Below are 18,061 nucleotides of genomic sequence, written 5' to 3' on the forward strand. Positions count from 1 at the left end.
CCTAAGGGAGCACCCAGCCACGAGGCTATTGCCCAGTCAGGTCAGGAAGCATCTCCTCTCAACATGAATTCTGCCCTTTCCAGAACAACAATTTTGATCAAACAAATTCATTGAAATAATTTATGCATGTGTTTATGAAGATGTGACCATTCACCAATGACAACCCTTATCCCCAGCAATCAATTCACAAATTTCTGGCCAGTAGTAGCAGAAAAATCTCAACTTATAATTTTGCATCTGCAACCATAAACATCATTTAAGCGTACTATAAAGTTGACTATGGAGATTCATCTGCTTTTTAAAAAAAAATGTAGGTAGATGAAACTGGAAATAATTCCAATCTCCATATGACTTTCTTGGGAAAGGGAAAAAAAGGACTTCTGGTAGCAGGTGGTTTTCCAGAACCTACATGCCTGCAGCGTGCTCTTGCAACCTTTAAACCAAAACTCACTCTATTTCAACAACTCTGCACAGATCTAAATTACTGTATACGGTGACCAAACAGGAGGAATTTCCACACAAATGACTTCATTGCATTAGCAGGAAGAATTTATAGGGAGGGAGACCAGTACAGAGTTTCACTTGAGTGCTTGCTGACTGCCTTACTGATTACAGCAGTTGTAACTGGAGGAGCCAAGCGAGACAGAGCTACCCTGAAACAGAATTTCCCCTTCAACTTCCCACCTGTTTAGTTTGACCACAGATAAATCCCTGCTTTGACATGAGCAGTGGTTGTTATGCAAGATGCACTTCTGAATACCACAGAGTTTCTGAACACCTTGTGTCTGCAGTTTAATGCTCCATAGTCAACGTATCTTCAAGATCTGGAAAGAAAGGTGATGGTAGTAGATTTAAGTAAGTTGCTCTCTCATGAAGAGTTTGGTGGTGACACGTGTACATTCACAAATTGTTCACATTTCCCACCAGAAGTTTAAACCCCTCTCATCCCCCTCAAGCTATAGCAAGACGACTGTTTAGCTCCCTGAAGTGTTTTTCACTGAAGCCACAAATCGTGGGTTTTTCTTTTTTTAAGATTTTACACAAAAAAAAAAAAAAGAACAAGACTGCATTTTAAGCCAGATCTGTTCCCTTATTTGATCAAAACATAATCCCACAAACCGTTCTGTCAGTACAACTCAAGGGGCAAGAATGAGTGGGGGGAAAAAAGAAGAAAGAGGATCAGGAATATCTTAGGCTGGCATTGTTGCCAAACACCCTGGCAAACACCCAGCTGCTGCTGGAGGCAAGAGACTTTGGCTGTTGTGCCCCTTTATAAATATAATTAGTTTTACAAAGGACAACAAAAAAACTCCACACCAAAACAGGCAGAAGACAGTGCACTGGCAGTGTTCACCAGTGAGATGACTTTGCCACCACAGGGTATGGTCCTTTTTTTTCCTGGCTAAATGATGCACAGATTTGCCCTCCGTTGCTGTGTCCCTTACACATCCCATACTCGGGAGTGCAGGGGATGGGGAGAATGATGACAGGTGAACCATAAGCAATAACCTGCCGAACAGTAGTCCTATCCACAAATTCCTCATTAAATTTCGTTGGTGTTCTGTGAAGAAATAGTAAATTTCTTCAAAGACTGAGCAGTTCTTTGACATTTACTGTACACAGAAATTTAATGAGGAACTTGCGGATAAGACTATTTTAAGCCATTTCGATATTAAGTTTGCTCTATTCCCCGAGTGCACAGTTACTTGTTCTTCTACTACAACCTACTCCCAACAGGGGGTGAAGGCACGAGGGAGTAAATAGCATCTCTGAAGACACACTACAAAAATTAAGGCAAAAAAAATTTTCTGAAGTAACTGCTCCTGATTTTTACATGCCAAGGGGTGCAAAGACAAGAAAGGGCAGCAGTGTAAAACCTTAACACAAACAAGGAGTCATTCCAAGTTTTGGGGGGGTTTGCATAAATGGACAAAAAAATGGGGGTGAGAGGAAGCAGAGAATTTCAATACCAGCAACCATTTCTTTTCAAAGGCTATAGGAACTGGAGATAAGGAGGAGAAAAAAAAAAATTTACCTAGCAACAACTGCACAGTTTGAGACATTTACAAAGCAACCTACTAAAAAGTCACTTTAAGTAAGGAGGGGATGGCAACGTTTTTATTATCACGACTACAAAGATAGACTTCAAATTTTACAGATTAACTATGCACACATGCACACACAAAAAATGCAGCAAGCTTGCAAAGGCTACTGAAGTGTGTATAAAAACCAGAGCAGTCTGTGTATTTTAGAAACAGCAGTATTGGTCCTGATTTTGATGGGAAATAAATCCTGAAACTCATATACCTTAAGCAAAGAAACAGCGATGTTCTGAATATTTAAAATGTTGCATCTCCCAAGTTCTCATCAGGCTTTTGTGTTGCAATGAGTCATAGTAAAAAAGACAGCTTCAAGCAGCTATTAAAAATAAAAAAATGTTTCTCTGAAATACTCAGGATCTATCATCCTTTCACTAGTTTCTATGTCTCCATGGAATCATCCAAGATGAACAAGACCCGTTTTTTTAAATGTACAATGTAAGTAAAAATAAATTTGAATTCTGGGGTTTGGATTTTTTCCCCTACCCATGGGAGGGAACATAGGATCCTGATGCAGGAGATGTAATGCATACTGATCACAGAGCAGAGCAAAGAGAAAGTAGGGCACGTAATAAACGTATATGAAAGGAGACGTTCATAACTTCAGGAATAGTGGTGGTTTAGTTCCCTCCACAAGGAGGGAAACATGCTGATTACTAGCAATCTGAGTGTCTGGAGGAGACTGCATACACCCTGACCCTCACAATAAATTCATTACTCACTGAAAAATTACATCTTTTCTGCTGTTAATTCAAGGGGATACAGGAAGCACCTTCCCATGAACAGCTAAGTTACATCCTTTTTTCCCCAACCTCAGTCAGTATTATGTCATCTCCTCATGTAGGTAGAGACTGCATATAATTATTTTACTGACAAGATAAAATAAAATTTTGACATTAAAAACATTTACTCTGAAAAATAAAACAAATTAAATTTTTAAAATGTGATTATGCACACTTCTAATGAGGCCTATGTTTTCCAATCTATTAATATGGTTTAAATCACTGTATCTACTGCATAGCTTTAACGAGTCAAATACTAAAGCTAAAGAATTACTGACTGGAACCACAGCTTAGAAAGCTTTGTCTGCTTCTGCAAGAACAATTCTTTACTTTTTCAGTTTAACTTAATAAAAATATCTCATTTATTCAAACAGTAAGAAACTGATTGGGAGCTGAGTAATACCTGTTTTGTTCTGTGTCTTTGAATAATGACTGAGAGTATAAAAGGATGAGATGACCAGAAAGAAAAAGAGTAAATGAATTTTACTAAAAATAATACCTGCTTTCCTTTTTTTTTTTTAAAAGCATGTTTCCACCAAATGGACATTCAGTACAAACACTGCAGTTTATTTACATCTTTTAAACTTAAATAAGTTATTCCACATTTCTATTTGAAATCAATTTTCAACCAAAACGGTTTGATAGAAGTTACAAGTAAGAGTAATCTAATACATGACCATTTAATGTATTTTTAACATGATAAAAAAATGTAATCTGAATGGATCACGTATTGTGCTGTATCATTACTAAAATGTATAGGTATTACATTTCCTTCATCAGCAACAAAACCTACTTCAGCATAATGACTATATTGCTACACACATCACCATGTGAACCAAGCTTTGTTTAGTGAAATAAATGAAAGATAGAAAATAATTTATTTTTTCCCGTATTTCTTGCTTGATAATTTCAATCATGATTTCCAAAGGCAGCTCCAAACCCAACCACCCTCACAAAGAAAGTCTTTTACAATATAAGACTTTGTCATCACAGCTTCAATGAACTAGTCTTTTGAAGTCAAAGCAAGATGGCTTGCGCCTTGAAGCAGGAACAACTGTTTGTGGGACAAGAGTCTGAAGTGAATTCAGGAACTGATATGGCTTGCAAAAAAATCCTTCCACCTTAATCGTGTCTCTCCCTTGACGCAATGTACTGTACAACCTTCCAGCAGTCCAGGCTGCGATCTGGAACGTGGCTGTAAGCCAGTGCTGCTGAACGCTCTGCAGTGTCACACCACTAAATGTCTAAATCATTTGTCCCAATATCTAATGTAATCACCTCTTCCGAAATAATCTATTTAGGGTGCATGCAATAGTAAAAAGTATCAAGCCAGGGAGCGGGGGGAAGATGATATACCACCTATCTTCGGAAGTTGACTATCGTGTCTCAGTGAAGATGAGAAAAAGACACTTAAAACACAAAGTTCAGAAGAAACAAATTTCTTATAGAATCATAGAATCATTTAGGTTGGAAAAGACCTTTAAGATCATGCAGTCCAACCATTAACCTATACTACCAAGTCCACACTAAACCAGTCAAGGGTAGACTAGACTAAACCATGTCCCCAAGTGCCACATCTACCTGTTTTTTGAATGCTTCCAGGGATGGTGACTCCACCACCTCTCTGGGCAGCCTGTTCCAATGCTTGACTACCCTTTCCGTGAAGAAATTTTTCCTAATATCCAACCTAAACCTCCCCTGGCGCAGCTTGAGCCCATTTCCTCTCGTCCTATCGCTAACTGCGTGGAGGAAGAGACCAACACCCACCTTGCTACAACCTCCTTTCAGGTGGTTGTAGAGAGCGATAAGATCTCCCCTCAGCCTCCTCTTCTCTAGGCTAAACAATCCCAGTATTGTCAAAAGTACAACAGGGCAGGAGTGTTTAGTTGTTAACTTCTATGCATAGGCCAGGTCTGTGCTACTGCAGCATTCCCACTGAACAGCCTCCACACTAAATGCCAAAGTCTATACCGTTTTCCATAACAATGCCCATCTCCCCAACACACAGGAACAGAACCAACAAATAGGTCATAACAGATTTCTTCTCTTCAGCGTTTGTAAGTCATTCTTTGGATACCTGTTAACTGCCAAACATCAGAAGTGAGAATTTGGCATTCACAGCAGAGGGGTGTTTGGTTTGGCTTTTGTTCTTCAGCATGCCTTGGGCGTGCAGGTTTTAAAAAATTACTCAAAAAAATGAACATAAAAGCAACTGTGAACTTACTGTCGCAAAAGAAAATTAGTAAGTAAAACTTAGTACAGCAGAGAGAAGTTTTCCGTGATGCAGTGCTGATCTCGACACCACAGAGGACAGTATTCATCTCACCAGACCTGAGAGATCTCCACTATCAACCCACTAGCCTGAGGTAGGGATTCAGGCCCTTTGCAATCAATGGAGAGAGACTGGCCTGCCTTCAGCTTCTGTGGACAACTTGGGGAGTCAAGGGTAGAACCAGACAGGAAGCCTTTTTCTTTTATGGGAAACACTGAGATTTCAGATGTTTCTCCATTCCAAGTCAGGAGGAAATCACACTCTTTCAGATTTGCACAAAGACAGAGAACCTGAGCACCTAAATAGCCTAAGGGCTCGCGTGCTTGCTTCAGGCTCCCACCAGGGCCCCTCTCTCCTGCCTGCAGCCTAGCTTCCCAGGGGACCATCAGAGCCTTTGCTCAGACTGATACACTGCGAGTTATCTGTGCAAGCAGGAACCTTCACCTCAGTCTCTCATATCCCATATGAGTGCCATGATACTGGCTTATAGCCTGTATAACTGGACTGTTTCAGCTCCAGTCTTTACAAGGCTAGAAGCATTCACGGGCAGAGGTAGACACAAACTAAATGGGGGGTGAGGGCAAAACAGGGCCAATTACATGCATCCTTTTTGTGATGGCATCAGGGGATCAAGAACATATAGGAAAGCAAGAGCACCTAAGCCCCCTGCCTTGATTAATCCTTGCTTAGCACTCCCATGGGATACAGATACGGAGCACCTAGGTTCCACTGCCTAGTCTTCCTGCTTCAGAGGTGGGACATAAAAATGGAATCTCGTGTATCATATCCCAGAAGCAAACAGCCCAGGGAGACTGGCTAACTGGAGTATGGCAAAGATCTTTCTTCTTTCTCACTTGAATCGTCCATCTAGGGCTTGAAAACCCTTTTCCAATAAATGTATTTTTGGTGCATCACTGCTTGCAAAGTGGGAGTGTGGAGTGGGGGGAAGGTGGGAATCTTTCAGTAAAATAAAGCTATCCCTAATTGTTTCCAGTCAAGGACTGTCAGTGTAGTACATTACAGGTTAAAAAGCATGACATTTGTGTCTCAATAGAAAAGGTTTTATTTTGTTTTCCCTTGATACAGCAAAGCACTGATGCTTCAGTTGTAAGTGCCTTTCAATATCCAGCATAAGGAAATGTCTTGTTAACATGTCATTATTTATAAATAAGAGCTTCAGCAACATAGACTTATTAAATATATTCCCTATTTCTAGCTTAGCAGAAACTAGTAACTTCTATTTCCAGTGCACTTTAAATAAAAGAAGGCTAATAAAACATATAGGACATAAAGTGTAGTGAAAAAATAAATCAGGCCAAGTGCAACTATCAGGTTCTACCTTGAGCACTACCTCCACATATAGTTCACGGAGCATTTATGTCAGCTGAGACATCCTACTGTCACACCGGCCCCTTTAACATCATTTTAACTGGGACCAAGTAAGAGCTGCCACCCAGCTCAGCACTTCTAAGTATTAGACTTTGGGTCACCTCATTGTCTACTCCTCCCACTCTGTATACTGCAGTGGGTATGGTTATATCAGTAGGCTCATTTCCAACAGACTAAGACAAAGTGTAAACAGAAGAAAAAGTCCTCAGTATATGATGCCCACAGGGCCTCAACATATGAAACAAGCAGCTTTCCAGAGTGACAGCATGTCTGTCTTTGATATGGAGTCCATTTACAAGAGTCAGCAGCAGAAACTGAGTGAAGCTATGCCCCCATCTCCTGTACAGGACATTAACTCTTGATATGTTGACTCTGATGATGTGTTCATGTGTTGAACTGTTGGTTTTACACTGCTTCCATAAATGCAAAGATAACATTCTTTAAAAATACATGAAATCTACAACATATGCATGTGCCAGGATCTATAACAAGATCCTAAAAACATGCTGCAGCCAGAATGTTTTTCCCTAGCAAGCTGTCTAGGCAATCCATTATGTCTGAGCTGGCAGCACTGGGCAACAGTGCTTAAGCACACACCATGTCATCCAGTCACCATGTCACCATGTCACTTGGGGGGGGGGGGGGGGGGGGGGAGCAAGCTATCAATGCATCTGTACTAACAACTAAAACCACCTCAGCTTGAAAGTTTATTCTGAAGTCTGTGGGGAGTTGAGTTACCCTTTAAATGTTTCATTCTTGCACTTAACTGGCAACTTGGTCATCATCTAGAAAATTCTCACCTGTTTTGCGTACAGAAAGACATGAGACAAACAGCAATGCAGGATATAACACTGAAAGCTAGACAACTAATTCCCACCACAGCTTTAAACTTACCTAGAGCCTTCTTGCATTGATAATGCTTTAATGTGCTTTCACTGGTAAGGTCTGCCCCCTACAGTTCCTGAGCCCTACTAGCAAAGCTGAGGGAGGGAAGCAATACCCACAGAACAGGAAGGTACGGATTTGGGAGCACCTAAATTGATGTATTTATGCAAATCATGGGACACAGATGGGAAGCGTCTGAGGGTGTTGAGAGTGCAGGTTGATGTCTTTGCAAGGCTGCTCTATCATCTCTGAAAGGTCATGGTGATTGGGAGAAGTTCTCTATGACTAGGGGTGGGGGAAGAAAAAAAAAAAATTCACACCTGTCTTCAAGGAGAAGGATCCAGGGAACTACAGGCCAGTTAGCCTAACCTTATCCCTGGGATAGTTATGGAAGAAGTCCTCATGGAAGTCATTTCAAAGCACATGAAGGACAATGTAACTACGAACAGCCAGCATGGATTTACCAAGGGCAAACTGCACCTGACCGACCTGATTGCCTTCTATTATGGGATAACTGGCTTTAAGGACAAGAGGAGAACAGTGGGTATTGTTTACAGTGCCTTTAGCAAGCCTGTTGACAGTCTCCTACAGTATCTTTATTAGCAAAATATCAGCTGATAAGTGGTCAATAAAAATGGTCGAAAATTGTCTGGATCATCAGGCTCAAAGAATTTTTCCTCTCAAAGGAAAAACATACAATTTATGACTTACCAGGCAGCCCACAGTGACAATCAATACTAGGGCCAACACTCTTTAACATCTTTTATTAACAACCTGGATGATGGTAAATCCATGAATGATAACAAATTAGGGTCAGTGTGTGACAAACTGAGGGACAGCACTACTATTCAAAGGGATCTTAGTCTGGAGATATGGGCTGACAGGAATACCATGAAGCTCAGGGTTATCACACAGCTGGGAAGGAGTAACCCCACACCACAGTATGGGTACAGGGGGCTGACTCCCTAGAGAGCAGCTTTACAGACCAGTAGAGGGTAGTCTGGCAGACAATTTGAGCACGAGTCAGCAGTGTGTCCTCATGGCAAAGGCAGCCAATCACTTACTGGGCTGTACAGTTGAACAAGTGTGTGGCCAGCAGATGGAGGGAAGTGTTTATTCCGCTCCATTCAATACCTGCAAGACTGTACCTGGAGTAATGTGTTCAGTTTTAGGCTCGCAGGTACAACAAAGACATTGACCTACTGTGTGGCCTGGTGGTGGGCCACCAAGATGATTAAAGGCCTGAGGTACATGGTGCACACAGAGTCTAAGAGAACCAAGCTTGTTCGGCTTTAAGAAGCGAAGGCTTCTTGCTGCCTACACCTAAGGGGAGAGCGTAGAGAGTATGGAGGCAGGGTCTTCCTGAATGCACATGGTGACAGGACAGAAGGAAACAGACATGAGTCAAAACAAGGGAAATCCCAATGAGATGGAAGAAAAGCTTTACACCATGAGGATGGTCAGACACCAGCATGGGTACCAGAGAGGCTGTGCAATCTCTGCCTTTGGAGATACTCACAACTCACCTGGACATGGCCCTGAGCAACCTCATCTAATTGGACCTGCTTCAAGCAGGGAAATGGACCAAATAACTTCAGAGGTCCCTTCCAAGCAAAATTATTCTGTGACCTTGTTTAAAGAACAAATCTTACCATTTGGATCTAGATGTGACCAAGTATACAATGGTATGTGGCATGCTCAAGAAACAGGCAACTGCAAAAACTTCTCACATCTACCAAACTGAAGCAGCAGCTCTGCTGCATACGTGTTCCCTGATCTGCAGGATGGGCAGACAAATTGATTGTTATTTGGACATTTAGATGTTTCATAGCTGATGTTATTAAAACAACTAATTACACTGGCTCCCACCACGAATGAAAAGATTTTTTCAAAATCTCTGTTTATTCACTATTTCTACAGCTACCACTGCAACCCTAAAAGCAAGATCAGACTCCTTTCCCAGGTTCCAGTTGAGTAGCTCAGCAAGCAAGATTTGGAAACCCAAGAGCACCCTCATGTGGCTAGATGTTGCTATGAGCCCTCCTTCCTCCAGTTAAAATACATGCAGCACAAGCAAAATTCACATTTTATTCACAGGTTTATTTCCCCACCACACCGACTAGAAGCGGTACAGAGATAATATTTCTGTTGCCACACAGTTCTTCCAACAGAACCTGTTTAAGTCATCTTCTTTCCACAAGGCTGAGTGACAGGCCTCACAGGGACTGCGAAGAACTGGGCAGGGGCACCAGCAGTCAGAGCCAGCAAGAACCCTGAGCAGCACACTCCAGAAACACAGTGCTGAACCTTGCCCCTCCTGTGATACCTCTTGGTATTACTGCTCACACCAAGACAGAGAGCCACCTTTACCACCTCTCTCTTTTCTCCCAGTGTTAAAGAACAGTTTTCCCTCAATTTAAGATAAAACTAGAATTTCCTGGTAGCAGATAAAGATTTTTTCTTTTCCCTGCCCACTTTTTTTTTTTTTTAAATAAAGAGAGGCTGAGAGAACAACAGTTGCACTCCTCCTTCTCAGCTCCCCCAACCACTGCAGTGGGCACATCATGCTACATGGCAAAGGAAAGCCCTGCCCACTGTATAAGCATTGCTCACTCCACCTAACCTGCACCCACACCCTGCCTTGTCCATCCCCATCCAACCACCTTTCCCCCAGCTCTTTCTCCGTGTAGTGGGTCAGCTCTCAGAACAGGCCTGGGCCCTTCAGTTGCTACACTCAGCCTGGCAGATCATTTTAAACTATAAACACAAGCACTGTAAACTGCATTAGAAGTAAATAAAAAGAATGGCCACCTTTCATTTTCATGTTGAAGCCATTCAAAAGCAGTAGCAAGGCTGGTGCAAAAGGAGGGGTTAGATGGCCCATAACTCAGGTCTGAACATACTGCTCTACCACCAAATCACATCTTACTGAAACCATTCCAACTCAGCAGAGATTTTACAAGTCTCTGGCTGGCTGTTTTCCCTACTGGCTGTAAGCTGAAAACTTAAAGGGAGCTAAATAATAATTTCAAAATAGGGTAGCCCCAAAAACGTAACACCATCCTCCAAGTTCCCTGCCCTGACCACACGTGTAAACACATGTGTAACCACATGTAACACCTTCTCAACTCCCTGTTCTAGAGATAGACAAGATGTATATTATTTGATTAGCACCAATGACAGGAGCCAGATGAATTGACATGTGTGATGCAAAACATTACAAAGCTAATAATACAGCTGACAAAACTAAGAACATGGTGTATTTCTGATTATTGTAGAAGTATTCTTCATTAGCTAATAAAATATATATCCTACTCTGAAATGGAGAAGTGAGTAAAAGGAACGACTGTGTTTTCAAATTGCATGTGGTAGTCTCACAGTAAACCATCGGCAGAATATTTTATTTACAATCCCACAGTAGCTTGGATTGGAAGAGCCCTCTGCAGGACAGCCAGTCCAGTCTCCTGTTCAAAGTTAACCTGTTAAAATGTAAAAAAGGCGAACATTTCACCCAAGTGGTGACATTTCATTCAAGGGCTAGTTTAGACCTTTCAGATCAACAACGGGTAGATTTTTAAACTATGATGATGAACCAGTTTGACTACAAGTTACTGTGTGCACTACAATAATATGTAAGCAAAACCTTATTGCCCACACTCTACATGAGATAAGAATAATCCCTTCAGCCCTTAAGATTTTGGAGGTTTCAGTTTAAGAACCAAAAGAAGTTGTGGGTGGCAGGTCCAGTTTCTCAAGCCTTTTGAAAAAATTTTTACAATGACCCTTCCAATACAGCCATCAAAGTCCAGGGATGCTACTTACACTTATCGCGGAATGTAAAGTATTTCATTCAGTGTATCAAATGGCCTGGTGGAAAACGTGTGGTGAATATGAAACAACCACTATACACCAACTCCCACATACAAACTCAAAGGAGAGAAACATTACTGGCCAAATAAGGTTTTCATTGTCAAAGATGCCATCTCTGATCTTTGAGTAGAAGCTTCAAGGAAGAAATTTATGTCAAGTTGCCAAATGACAAGCCTAAAAACTATAATTCATCTATGGTTATCAAAATTTATAGACACTTGTCCTGGTTCCAGCTGGGATAGTTAATTTTCCTCCTAGTAGCTGGCATAGTGCTGTGGTTTGGATTTAGTATGAGAATAATTCTGGTAACACACTGATGTTTTAGTTGTTGCTAAGTACTGCTTATGCTAGTCAAGGACTAGTTCAACCACTGTTGTGCTAAACAAAATTCTGGAAATAGCATTACGTGCTACCACTCAAACAAGACCCGCCTCGTCCCTGAATTATGCTACCTACACAAAGAGAACAGCAGGTCAGCAGTCAAAAGAGCTGTATACCTGGCAGATACATGTCATTCCACTTTCAGATGACAGTCAAACCCAGTAAGAAGTCAGCATGAACTGTGCTGACTAACAGTGTAAGACTGCAATTTGAAAAGAAGAATCCATGTGCTAGCATGAAGTAACAGGCTCTCCATAGATCACACATACTAATAAACCAGAAAGCAGGATTAAGGCATGAGTCCTTGGTATTTCTTGGTCTCTGGAAAGAACCAGCCTTTTTTTGGCTATAAACCACATTCCATCACCTTACCTTTCTCCAAGAGGAAACTCAAGTCAAACCACTTGAGGCAAGAATTCCTGGATGTCTAGAAACTGACTACTCGGTGTAATATTGGTATTTAATCAGTCTAGACAAATGGGCTTTATACAGATGTTCATCAAGTGATCACAAGAAGTGTAAGCAGCATGCTCAGGAGGAGGAAGCAGGGATAATCAGAGTTACGGAGTTTGTCTTTTCAAGTAACCGTTACCCATGATGAAGCCCTGCTTTCCTGGAAATGGCTGAACATTTGGCTGCTGATGGGAAGTAGTGAATTAATTCCTTATTTTGCTTTGACTGTATGCACAGCTTTTGCTTTACCTATTAAACTGTCTTTTTACCCTTCTGATTCTCCCCTCCATCCCACTGCGGGGGAGTAAGCGAGCAGCTGTGTGGGGCTTAGCTGCCTACCAGGGTAAACTCGCAACACAGGGACAGGTGTGTTATTCCCTGTGGCTTTACTACAACTACTGATGTTATGTCTGTAGTTCATGAATGGAGCAATAAATCTGAAATCAACTTAAGGCTTGGAAGCTATTGCCTCATACTTTATGTATCACTCATGCAGATAATGTGAGTCTGTCCCCCTTCTATTGCCGAGTTCATCCATGTCTCCCATGAAAAGAAACAGCTGGTGATCACCTTTGCTCTCATGCATCTTGCCACATGTCTCATGTATAAACCTTCTGCATGCCATGCATTCCCAGAAAGCCCACGTGGATCCCTCACCACAGCATCTGTAAGTCTGTGGACAGATTTATCACAAGTCTCCCTCTCCTCTCCTTGCTCCCACACACAGCCATATTGCCCAGTTGCCTCTGGCATGGGGAAATCGGGGAATAAAAGAAAAGCCAATGTTGTACTGTGGCCAGGAACGTGCTTTCACATACAGCTCTATGTTCCACCCTGTAACAAGCACACTGGCACGCAGCAAACATACCTCAAACATAGCCTCATCCCACCACCTCACTGTGGGGGGGTGCATGTGTGTGTTTCTGGGTCTCCCATATTAAGGAAACGGCAAACCACCAGAGGAGGGATCATAGTTGCACAAAGGCCTCAACAATCATAAACTATTATTTGGGTTCCTTTCTTCCCAGCTGTCTTTTCTAAAAGGAAAATGTCTCCCTGGAATATAGAATTTAAGTAGATAAACTTATTCTTTCCTTTTAAAACTTCTGAATAATACTAGATGTACCTGTAAAAAGGTATGCCCTCCTGCTGAATAATTTCAAACACTTCTCAACAGGACAGAAAAGGCCACAGTACAACTTTTCATTCAAGGCCCATTAGGCTGAGGAGCTGAAGAAAGATTTACACTAAATGGAACTTTGAAGCTTGAAAGAGAGTATCTACTAAGAAATGTAACATTGGCCCTAGAAAACTCACCCAAATCCATTTTTCTCAAGTTTTCTGATTTCTTTCAGTATTTTAGTATTGCTTTTTCAATGGTTCAGGAAACGTAAATTCCCCACAAAAATAAAAGAACAACCTTTTTAATGAACTATTCCCTCTCTTTGTCTGTATCTACAGTTAAAAAAAAAAGTTATCCGTTCAGTATGCAAAAGATTCATGAGTTCCTTTAAAAAAATAAATTAATAGTGTTCTATCTGGACTGAATTATTCCAAAATGCCTGAATAGTAACTTAGACCTCCAGCACAGACCCATACCTGGATAGACAAATTATTTCCCAGACTTCTGTTTGTTTCATTTGCAACATCAGCTAAGAAGAAACCAAAATTATGTATCAAAAAAACCCCAAAGATTCTACCATTTTCAACTTGAGTATTTCCTTATAACAAATTGAAAATTGCTAATTCATCCTTTGAATCCCCATTTCTTGTTTTCCTTTGTCTCCTGAAAAGGTCTAAATATTGATGCAGAGAAAGAGAGGGGAAATAACCGTTCCCACCATACACAGGACTACAACCAAAGTGCCGCTGCAGCCAGGTGCCATCTCCTCAAGCAAAGTAGACCTGAATTGCTCGACAACTAGAACTCCATCAATAAACAACAAAAACAACCCCACCTAGTTTCACACAGAGACACCATTATAACCCCCTCTCCTGGACACCCTCCTCAAAAGATCAACAAAAGCACTTTGAAATTAGTCTACCAAGGATATAATCCTGGGGAGAAGGGATCTAAACCCCTTCACATCCATGTGCAGTTATGCACAGAGGTGGTGGCAGCTGCATCCCAGTAACAACTGTGCTTTTGTTATGTATTTAACTGCACAGCAGCTATACAGGGAATTAAACTACTAGAGAGCATGGTGTAAAAATCACATACTTTCAATGAAACCAAAGTGCTGCCCACAGCCGGCCAAGGGAAACTGTCTCTGCTCTGTCTTCAGCTCTGCCCAGGATGTCGAGGCCTGGACAGAGAAGCACATTGTGCGCATTTACAGAGCACACCTGCACGTTTGCAAGCCAGACTTCCCCGCAGAACCCAAACAGACCAAACACTCTGAACCGAGGGAGCCAGAGAGCAGATTTACATCCTTCATGGCACATGTATTACTGCTGTTCTAGAGTATGCCAACACTTCATTTATCACAAGCCAGCTGATGCCCTGAGTTAAGTAAAGAGTGCGGACAAAAGAAGAGGTGAAAGTGTGAGTTACTTACCAGGCTGCCACACTGCTAGTGGAAACCATGTAGCAGATGACTGCACCTGCTTAATTCACATTACTCTTTTCATTATTCATTACTCTTTTCATTATTATGCAGATACTAACTCTGTGAAGTTAACTACACAGACATTTTACATTTTTTCCCCTTAAAGTCGTTTTAAGTATTTTTGCAGCAGGTATTTGGTGAATCTAAGTTTTTGTCATTTTATTGCTACGTTTTAAAACTTAATGTTACTTGGATAACTTTTTGTTTGGGCTAAAAGCAAGGTTCAGGGTTCAGTAGTATGGCAAGTTTTAAAGCCAACTTCAGAGAAGGAAGGAAAACCCTTGCGATCTACCAGAAATGTCCTTCAAAATGTTTAAACATCTACTTGGAAAAAAATCAGACAAGTCATTCACTTTGAGACTTGCCTGCCACACCAGTGAGACCATGCTAAACAACTTCAAAAGATATAGCCTCTTTGGAGCAATGCCTTGTTTAGTGTTTTGTTACTTCTGCCCCAACAATCTCCAACACTCGCAGGGCTCAAAATATAAATATATATATATATATGAATGAAACTTGTACTTTAGTGTAACAGATTAAGACATTTATCCACATTTGTTCTAAAACATCTCATCAAGAAAAAAAAACAAGGGAACAAAGAGGGACAAAACAAACATCACTAACTGCAGCTTTGCTCAGCCTCAGTGGTAGCCATCAAATGTTAGCAGGCACTAGGTAGAACTAGATACTTGCATTAGAAAACAAAGGGAATAAATCATTATTCCTTCAGAACTGGAGCTACTTAATCCTTTTTAATCCTTCCTTTGCCTAGAAAAAGAGGGGAATAATTTTATGTCTGTATGAAATCAGGAAACCCTACACTCTGGAGTCCAACATGCTGTAAATTAGATTTATTTTACTTAGGTCAGGGAAACTGCAGCAACCTTCCCCCACACCCTCAACTCCCCTCAGCACTGACTGCCAGAAAGCCAGTTTTCAGAGTCATGTGCCAGATAAAGGCTTTTTTTAGATAACATGTTGAAAAACAGCCGCATTAAGTGGTTTGTTGGATTACTGACAATAAAACATACCTAAAAGCAATCCCAGGGAGCACAACAGGAGCTCAGTTCCTATTCAAAGACAGGCATCAAACAAATGCCTCAGTATTTATCTAACAATTTCACCTGAAATTCATTGGTAGACCAGTACATTTTCAGATTAACGGTTCAACAGTTCTACAACAAATGCGTTCATGGATAGTCAATCTTCAATCACAAATGCAATATCCAGAGCATTTACTATGTAACCAGGAAAAGTAATATAATGGTTTCTGAAGCCTAAAAACATACTGAAGAACATTTTTTACACCACTGAAATAAACAGGGGAAATTAAAAAGCCAATTTGTTCTTCTTGAACACAAGTCTAATCAAAACTCATTAACAGACATTGTGAAGAATGCATTGCCACATTAAAGTATGGCAAATACTCCCCTTACCTAACCTCTAAGTGAGCTTCCCCAGAGCTGTAGCAAAACACAGCACTGCATGACATAGCTCAGTTAAGCCCTCTGTAAATGGAAGCATGACTTACGCTGTGACGTAAAGCACTATGCATCCCACTCTTTAAACCACCAGGACATACTTCGGCATGTAGACTATACACAAACACCTCAAAACACTTCTAATCTATTTAGACCAGTAAGAGCTACCACATTTCAACAGACTTGCCCACCCCAGTCTTTAAACTTCTGAGCAGTAGTGTAGGACTATCCTGTTCCTTAGTGGTAACTCCATTCAGCCCATTTTGCTAAGCAGCTCTAAAATGAACTTCAAGTAACATTTATTAACCCAATGTTTCAGACTTAACAGTTGGATTAAGAGGCATGGTGCTTTTTTCTACAAACCTCAACTTTTTAAGCTATCAAACTACCAAGCAAATGACTTTTTAACCAAAAAAAAAAAAAAGACAGGAAAAGAAATCTGAAATGACTAAAAGGTCACGTTAAGTTACTTATTTCTGTTTAATTTTAACCTCTTAAAGCATTTTTAAATAATCCAGTCAATCATAACTAGGAGCACAGATAGCTGTTTCTAGCTCTGACACTGTAAATAAAGCATTGTTGAATACTAGTGAAAGACAACAGGAATACAGGCACAAGGAAGACAAGGCTGCTTAATGTTTACATTCCGTTGGTTAGTGTTGCAAGCCAGCAAGAAAGACTACAAACTAGAATTAAAGACAAACAGAAAAACAAAATAGTTTGATACCAAGTCCAGAAAATAATGTTTTGAAAACACAAAAGGAAAAGGTGCTTTGCAAAATACTGGTATCAGACCAGAAAAGGTAAATTTCCCAAAACATACTTTTTGCCCCTAAATCTGAAAGGTGAGATCCAGAAGATAATTCATTAAAGGAGAGTCATATTTAACCTTAGCAGGAATGTTCTTATGGCTTCAGGTTAATATTACTCTTTAGTAGTGTTTCTCAGAGCTAACTCCAGTTTAATTAACTGTGCGTGTTGACAAATATAGACGTAGAGACTCTCCTTTTGCACCAGTAATATTCTTCTTTACCCTGTATTTTTTCAGCTGACCCCTTACTAACTTGAGAATTGCAACAGAGTATAACTACTATCAATGTGAGATTCTGAATCAGTTCTATTAAAACCAGTCTAAAAGTTGACTTTAAGGAACTTCTGCATCTCTAGTCAGAATAACTTCCTTAATGCAATATCCCAACTAATTTAAAACAAAATTACCATGACTTTACTAAAACTCTTTCTAAACTAGTGAGAGTTAAAAATACTGCAAAGCTGGTTTGCACCTAATATTTCCTCTTCCTCAGGCAAATTAAGTAATATTGATTCCAACTCTGAAACTGAAGATTGGAAGCTCTCACCTTAAGTGCTACTAACTCCCAAATAACAATTTCGAGGCTGCTTTAATGAGAGGAACAAATCAGGAAATTTAACAAGGATGCAGGCATTTTGATTGAACATGTGGTGTTGTGGGAGATTTCTTATCTAGCATTCTGAACAATGCTGAAAGATACTCCTGTATTTTTCATAGTTTCCTCCAGAGTCAGAGCTGGAAGAGGAGGAATGCAAGTCTGAAGAGATGGATCCCTGTATCATGTAATATTTTGCTTGTCTAGCCTGGGGAAGGAAAAGGAAGATATCGTTGAGATACACAATGTGGTGAATTCAAATGTTTTCCAAAAACTGGTTTCTGAAATAGAGCTGAAAGCATCTTTTCCTCTACGAAAGTTAAAAGTGGGGAGGGGAAAATTAAAAAAAACCAAACAAAACATGCACCACATTTTAGTATGTCAAGAAAAGGTAATGCAAACATTCTCTATAGAAATGATCATGCAATCATTTC

General features: G+C 40.5%; 1 protein-coding gene across 1 annotated transcript in view; it reads right to left on the reverse strand.

Annotated features, from left to right (window-relative positions):
• Positions 1-18,061, reverse strand: part of SLC66A2 (solute carrier family 66 member 2) — a 65,091-nt gene that overhangs the window by 32,582 nt on the left and 14,448 nt on the right. The gene's annotated exons all lie outside the window — the stretch shown is intronic.

Source organism: Pelecanus crispus, chromosome 2, assembly GCF_030463565.1.
Source record: "Pelecanus crispus isolate bPelCri1 chromosome 2, bPelCri1.pri, whole genome shotgun sequence".
Lineage (NCBI taxonomy): Eukaryota > Metazoa > Chordata > Aves > Pelecaniformes > Pelecanidae > Pelecanus > Pelecanus crispus.